Source organism: Chrysemys picta, unplaced genomic scaffold (assembly GCF_011386835.1).
Source record: "Chrysemys picta bellii isolate R12L10 unplaced genomic scaffold, ASM1138683v2 scaf107, whole genome shotgun sequence".
Classification (NCBI taxonomy): Eukaryota; Metazoa; Chordata; order Testudines; family Emydidae; genus Chrysemys; species Chrysemys picta.
This window is the reverse complement of record NW_027052814.1, coordinates 15,001-22,500: the sequence shown is the minus strand read 5'-3', so window position 1 is coordinate 22,500 and position 7,500 is coordinate 15,001. Positions and strand designations below refer to the sequence as shown.

General features: G+C 68.7%; 1 non-coding gene across 1 annotated transcript; it reads left to right on the top strand.

The window, feature by feature from the left end:
• The first annotated feature begins 4,003 nt into the window (after positions 1–4,003).
• LOC135978048 (5S ribosomal RNA) lies at positions 4,004–4,122 on the top strand. Its single transcript, XR_010595480.1, has one exon. It is a non-coding gene; the product is annotated as a 5S ribosomal RNA (ribosomal RNA).
• Positions 4,123–7,500: the final 3,378 nt, after the last annotated feature.

The following is a 7,500-nucleotide window of genomic DNA, read 5'->3' as shown; positions in this document are numbered from 1 at the left end:
AGGGTCGGGTACAATACTCGGATTGATCCCCTAGGCTGAGCTCCGGTTCTCACAGGCTCTGAAAAACCTGTCCTCAGAAATCTCCTCACACAATCCTCGAAAGGCAGGTCGAAAAAGCCAAAGCCCCGCCTTCGGCGGTACGAAACTGGAACTGGGCGCCACCTCGTGGTTCCCTCGGTCGGCCGAGACGGCGTGGGGCGACCCCTTCCGGACATCCGCGAGACGACCGGCCGTCAGGTCAACCCATTCGCTCCAAAGGGGTTGACCTGGTGGCCGAGAGGGGACTTTGAAAATTTTTCGGACTTGGAAAACTTTTTTTTTTTTTTTCTTCCCCCAGCCCGCTTCCTCCGGGTTGACCCGGTGGCCGAGCGTCTCGCCGTCCCCGGACGCGGCGAGGGACTGCCTCCCGGCCGTCAGGATCGGGCCCACGGAAGTCTGATTTTAAAAAAAATTGGCCGACGCCACCGCGGAGGGCTACCCGGGCACCCCGGGCCCCGGAGCCGGAAAAGGGAAAAAAAGGATCGGGCCCACTAGAGACATGGACCCGGCCGCCAAGCAGGCCGCCCTGGGCTGACCCTCCCCGGCCGCAGCGAGGGACTGCCTCCCGGCCGACAGGATCGGGCCCCTGGAAGTCTGGGGGTGGGGGGGGGGGAAATCGCCCCACGCCCCCGAGGAGGGCTGCCCGGGCGGGCCTGGCCCCGGAGCTCGGAAAAAAAAAAAGGATCGGGCCCACTAGAGACATGGACCAGGCCGCCCTGGGCTCACCTTCCCCGGCCGCAGCGAGGGACTGCCTCCCGGTCGACTGGATCGGGCCCCTGGAAGTCTGGAAAAAGAAGAATGGAACCTGACGCCTCCGAGGAGGGGGCGCCCAGGGAAGGAGGGAGATCCGGGTTGACCTGCTGACCGGACGGGAAAGAGGCCACCGGGCGTCCCCCCCCTTAAAACCTAGGGGTTGACCTGGTGGCCGGAAAGCGAACCGGCCAGCAGGTGAACCCTTTCGATTCCACGGGTTGACCTGGTGCCCGGGAAGCGAACCGGCCAGCAGGTGAACCCGTTCGATTCCACGGGTTGACCTGGTGCCCGGGAAGCGAACCGGCCAGCAGGTGAACCCGTTCGATTCCACGGGTTGACCTGGTGCCCGGGAAGCGAACCGGCCAGCAGGTGAACCCGTTCGATTCCACGGGTTGACCTGGTGCCCGGGAGGGGACTCTGAAAATTTTTCAGCCCTTTCGACTCGGGGTTGACCTGGTGGCCGAGAGGGGACTCGCACGGCAGGCAAGCCGCCCTGGGCTCACCCTCCCCGGCCGCAGCGAGGGACTGCCACCCGGCCGACTGGATCGGGCCCCTGGAAGTCTGGAAAAAAGAATGGAACCTGACGCCTCCGAGGAGGGGGCGCCCAGGGAAGGAGGGAGATCCGGGTTGACCTGCTGACCGGACGGGAAAGAGGCCACCGGGCGTCCCCCCCCTTAAAACCTAGGGGTTGACCTGGTGGCCGGAAAGCGAACCGGCCAGCAGGTGAACCCGTTCGATTCCACGGGTTGACCTGGTGCCCGGGAAGCGAACCGGCCAGCAGGTGAACCCGTTCGATTCCACGGGTTGACCTGGTGCCCGGGAAGCGAACCGGCCAGCAGGTGAACCCGTTCGATTCCACGGGTTGACCTGGTGCCCGGGAGGGGACTCTGAAAATTTTTCAGCCCTTTCGACTCGGGGTTGACCTGGTGGCCGAGAGGGGACTCGCACGGCAGGCAAGCCGCCCTGGGCTCACCCTCCCCGGCCGCAGCGAGGGACTGCCTCCCGGTCGACTGGATCGGGCCCCTGGAAGTCTGGAAAAAAGAATGGAACCTGACGCCTCCGAGGAGGGGGCGCCCAGGGAAGGAGGGAGATCCGGGTTGACCTGCTGACCGGACGGGAAAGAGGCCACCGGGCGTCCCCCCCCCCTTAAAACCTAGGGGTTGACCTGGTGGCCGGAAAGCGAACCGGCCAGCAGGTGAACCCGTTCGATTCCACGGGTTGACCTGGTGCCCGGGAAGCGAACCGGCCAGCAGGTGAACCCGTTCGATTCCACGGGTTGACCTGGTGCCCGGGAAGCGAACCGGCCAGCAGGTGAACCCGTTCGATTCCACGGGTTGACCTGGTGCCCGGGAAGCGAACCGGCCAGCAGGTGAACCCGTTCGATTCCACGGGTTGACCTGGTGCCCGGGAGGGGACTCTGAAAATTTTTCAGCCCTTTCGACTCGGGGTTGACCTGGTGGCCGAGAGGGGACTCGCACGGCAGGCAAGCCGCCCTGGGCTCACCCTCCCCGGCCGCAGCGAGGGACTGCCACCCGGCCGACTGGATCGGGCCCCTGGAAGTCTGGAAAAAAGAATGGAACCTGACGCCTCCGAGGAGGGGGCACCCAGGGAAGGAGGGAGATCCGGGTTGACCTGCTGACCGGACGGGAAAGAGGCCACCGGGCGTCCCCCCCCCCTTAAAACCTAGGGGTTGACCTGGTGGCCGGAAAGCGAACCGGCCAGCCGGTGAACCCGTCCGATTCCACGGGTTGACCTGGTGGCCGGGAAGCGAACCGGCCAGCAGGTGAACCCGTTCGATTCCACGGGTTGACCTGGTGCCCGGGAGGGGACTCTGAAAATTTTTCAGCCCTTTCGACTCGGGGTTGACCTGGTGGCCGAGAGGGGACTCGCACGGCAGGCAAGCCGCCCTGGGCTCACCCTCCCCGGCCGCAGCGAGGGACTGCCACCCGGCCGACTGGATCGGGCCCCTGGAAGTCTGGAAAAAAGAATGGAACCTGACGCCTCCGAGGAGGGGGCGCCCAGGGAAGGAGGGAGATCCGGGTTGACCTGGTGACCGGACGGGAAAGAGGCCACCGGGCGTCCCCCCCTTAAAACCTAGGGGTTGACCTGGTGGCCGGAAAGCGAACCGGCCAGCCGGTGAACCCGTCCGATTCCACGGGTTGACCTGGTGGCCGGGAAGCGAACCGGCCAGCAGGTGAACCCGTTCGATTCCACGGGTTGACCTGGTGCCCGGGAGGGGACTCTGAAAATTTTTCAGCCCTTTCGACTCGCGGTTGACCTGGTGGCCGAGAGGGGACTCGCACGGCAGGCAAGCCGCCCTGGGCTGACCCTCCCCGGCCGCAGCGAGGGACTGCCTCCCGGCCGACAGGATCGGGCCCCTGGAAGTCTGGGGGGGGGGGGGAATCGCCCCACGCCTCCGAGGAGGGCTGCCCGGGCGGGCCTGGCCCCGGAGCTCGAAAAAAAAAAAAAGGATCGGGCCCACTAGAGACATGGACCAGGCCGCCCTGGGCTCACCCTCCCCGGCCGCAGCGAGGGACTGCCTCCCGGCCGACTGGATCGGGCCCCTGGAAGTCTGGGGGGGGGGGGAAATGGAACCTGACGCCTCCGAGGAGGGGACGCCCAGGGAAGGAGGGAGATCCGGGTTGACCTGGTGACCGGACGGGAAAGAGGCCACCGGGCGTGCCCCCGTTAAAACCCCTAGGGGTTGACCTGGTGGCCGGAAAGCAAACCGGCCACTGGGTAGGCCGGTCGGCAACCTAGGGGTTGACCTGGTGGCCGGGAAGCGAACCGGCCAGCAGGTGAACCCGTCCGATTCCACGGGTTGACCTGGTGCCCGGGAGGGGACTCTGAAAATTTTTCAGCCCTTTCGACTCGGGGTTGACCTGGTGGCCGAGAGGGGCCTCGCACGGCAGGCAAGCCGCCCTGGGCTCACCCTCCCCGGCCGCAGCGAGGGACTGCCCCTCCCCACCCCCCGGCTGACAGGATCGGGCGCACTGGAAGTCCGGGACAGTATTTTCCCCGACGCCGGGGAGGGCGGGCGGAGGGGCTCTGGCGGCCAGCCCGGGCCCCGGAGCTCGAAAAGGAAAAAAGGACCGGGCCCGCGAGAGACGGGGGCCCTGCCGCAGGGGGGGGGGCAGTCCGACCGGGGCTCACCGTGCGGCAGGCCCGGGCGTCGGCAGGGGAAAGCGGGCGAGGAGGCGCGGGGCCGGGTGCCTACGGCCATACCGGACCGAACGCCCCCGATCCCGTCCGATCTCGGAAGGTAAACCGTCCCGGGCCTGGCTAGTACTTGGATGGGTGACCGCCTGGGAATCCCAGGTGCCGTAGGCAGCTTTTCCCGGTCCGAGTCAGCTCTCTCTCCTTTTCTGGGGGGGAAGGAGAGGGGGGGACGGGCCGGAAAGCCCCTCGTCGCTCCTGCCGAGTCGGAGGTCGCGGCCGCAGGTCACGGGTCTGGGCGCCTGGGGTCCGGCTCCCCACCCACCCGGCTTCCTCCGCGGAGGACCCCCCCCGGGGCCACCGAAGCCGCTGGGGGAGACGCCGGGCATGGGGCGGACTGGCCCGGACCCTCCCGGCCGCCGGCCCGCAGGTCCGCCCCGAATCCCCCCCCGCGGCCACCCAGGCCAGGCCTGGCCAGGCGGGACGGACGGCGGGTGTCCAGCGCCCAGCGGCTTCCTCCAGCGGGGACCCACGGACCCCAAAGCCGCAGGGGGAGGCCCCGGGCCTGGGACGGACTCGCTCGGACCCCCTGCGCCCGGCCGCCGGCCCGCGGGACCGCCCCGAATCCCCCCGCGGCCACCCAGGCCAGGCCTGGCCAGGCGGGACGGACGGCGGGTGTCCAGCGCCCAGCGGCTTCCTCCAGCGGGGACCCACGGACCCCAAAGCCGCAGGGGGAGACCCCAGGCCCGGGACCGACTCGCTCGGACCCCCCGCCTCCCCTGCGCCCGGCCGCCGGCCCGCGGGACCGCCCCGAATCCCCCCGCGGCCACCCAGGCCAGGCCTGGCCAGGCGGGACGGACGGCGGGTGTCCAGCTCCCAGTGGCTTCCGCCAGCGGGGACCCACGGACCCCAAAGCCGCAGGGGGAGGCCCCGGGCCCGGGACGGACTCGCTCGGACCCCCCGCCTCCCCTGCGCCCGGCCCCCGGCCCGCGGGACCGCCCCGAATCCCCCCGCGGCCATCCAGGCCAGGCCTGGCCTGGCGGGCCGGTGTGCAGCTCCCCCGGGCTTCCTCCCCCGACGACCCGCGCCCCCCTGAGCCGCAGGCGGAGACCCCGGCCCCGGGGCGGACCGGCCCGGGCTCGCCCGAGCCCCCTGCGCCCGGCCCGCAGGACCGCCCCCCCGAATCCCCCGGGAGAGGCCCGGCCTGCACGCCACTGACGACCCGCGGCCCCCAAAGTCGCAGGAGGCGCCCCCCCCCCCCGGTTAGCCCCGTCTCGCTCCGCGCCCCCCGCCCCTCGCTGCCGGGACCGGGCGCCGCCCCAGAGTCAGCCGCAGCCGGCCGGCCTGAGAGCTGCCCTCCTGTGGACGACGGTGAGTTTACCTTGATACTAACCGGCCGTCAGCCAGGTCAACCCCATTGCTAGACTGGGGTGGACCTGGTGGCCGAGTGGGGACTTGGAACATTTGACAGCTGCTTCCCGGGGCTTGACCGGTTGTCCTGAACGCCCCCCACCCCCACCCCCAGCCCCCGGCTCCTGCTCCCCTCTCCCCAGCCTCGGTGCTCCGCTCCCTGCCTCGGAGGCTGCCTCTCTGCGGCGCCTGCATCGCCTCCGAGGACGCGCACCCTCCGGAGGCTGGACGTAAACCCACCACTGCCGCCGACCCGGCTCTCCGAGGGACGACTGTGAGGCCCCCCACCCCACCCCACCCCCGGACCGCCCTGGGGACGACTGCTAAGCCTCCCCCACCGGACCGCCCGGGGGAAGACTGCGACGCCTCCCGCCAGGCCCCCACCCAGCCTGGGGGAAGACTGCTAAGCCTCCCCCCCACACACACACACACACACTGTCGGGGGATGACGATTAAGCCTCTCCCGGACTGCCCGGGGGAAGACTATTAAGCCTCCCCTGGAACCACTATTAAGCCTGCCCCCGGAGTCCTCGGGGGATGACTGCTAAGCCTCCCCCACCGGACCACCCGGGGCAAGACTGCTAAGCCTCCCTCCCACACACACACACACTGTCAGGGGAGGACTATTAAGCTTTCCCGCTGGAGCGCCCGGGGCGGACGACTGTTAAGCCTGCCCCCGGAGTCCTCGGGGGAGGACTATTAAGCTTTCCCCCCTGGAGCGCCCGGGGGGGGGGGGGGGGGGGACGACTATTAAGCCTGGCCCCCGGAGTCCTCGGGGGACGACTATTAAGCCTCCCCCGGACCTGCTCCCTCTCGACTATTAAGCCCCCCCTCTGCGGTCCTCAGCACCACTGCCGCGCTGCCCTGGGAGTGGGGTGACATCCGGTCCGGAAAGCAAACCGGCCACCAGGTCAACCCGTCGAATCCAATGGGTTGACCTGGTGGCCGGAAAGCAAACCGGTCGCCAGGTCAACCCGTCGAATCCAATGGGTTGACCTGGTGGCCGGAAAGCAAACCGGCCGCCAGGTCAACCCAGTAGATTCAGCGGGTTGACCTGGTGGCCGAACGGGGACTTTGAAAATTTGACAGCCGCTTCCCGGGGGTTGACCTGTTGTCCCGGTGGGGACTTTGAACATTTGACAGCCGCCTCCCAGGGCTTGACCTGTTGTCCCGGTGGGGACTTTGAACATTTGACAGCCGCCTCCCAGGGCTTGACCTGTTGTCCCGGGGGGGACTTTGAACATTTTACAGCCGCTTCCCGGGGCTTGACCTGGTGGCCGAGTGGGGACTTTGAACATTTGACAGCCGCTTCCCGGGGGTTGACCTGTTGTCCTGAACGCCCCCCACCTCCCCCCCCCCGGCTCCTGCTCCCCACTCCCCAGCCTCGGTGCTCCGCTCCCTGCCTCGGAGGCTGCCTCTCTGCGGCGGCTGCATCGCGTCCGAGGACGCTCACCCTCCGGAGGCTGGATGTAAAGCCTGACACCCGCCACCGCCGCCGACACGGCTCTCGGAGGGACGACTCTGAGGCCTCCCCCCACCCCCGGACCGCCCTGGGGACGACTGCTAAGCCTCCCCCCCGCCCACACCCACACCCACACTGTCGGGGGATGACTCTTAAGCCTCTCCCGGACTGCCTGGGGAACGACTATTAAGCCTGCCCCCCCCGGAGCACTCGGGGGACGACTATTAAGCCTCCCGCGGACTGCCCGGGGGATGACTATTAAGCCTCCCCTGGAAGGACTATTAAGCCTCCCCCGGACTGGCCGGGGGACGCCTATTAAGCCTATCCTCGGGGGAGGACTATTAAGCTTTTCCCCCTGGAGCGCCCGGGGGGACGACGATTAAGCCTGGCCCCCGGAGTACCCGGGGGACGACTATTAAGCCTCCCCCGGACTGGCCGGGGGACGACTATTAAGCCTCCCCCGGACCTGCTCCCTCTCGACTATTAAGCCCCCCTCTGTGGTCCTCAAGACCACTGCCGTGCTGCCCTGGGAGTGGGGTGACACCCGGGCCGGAAAGCAAACCGGCCACCAGGTCAACCCGTCGAATCCAATGGGTTGACCTGGTGGCCGGAAAGCAAACCAGCCGCCAGGTCAACCCGTCGAATCCAATGGGTTGACCTGGTGGCCGGAAAGCAAACCG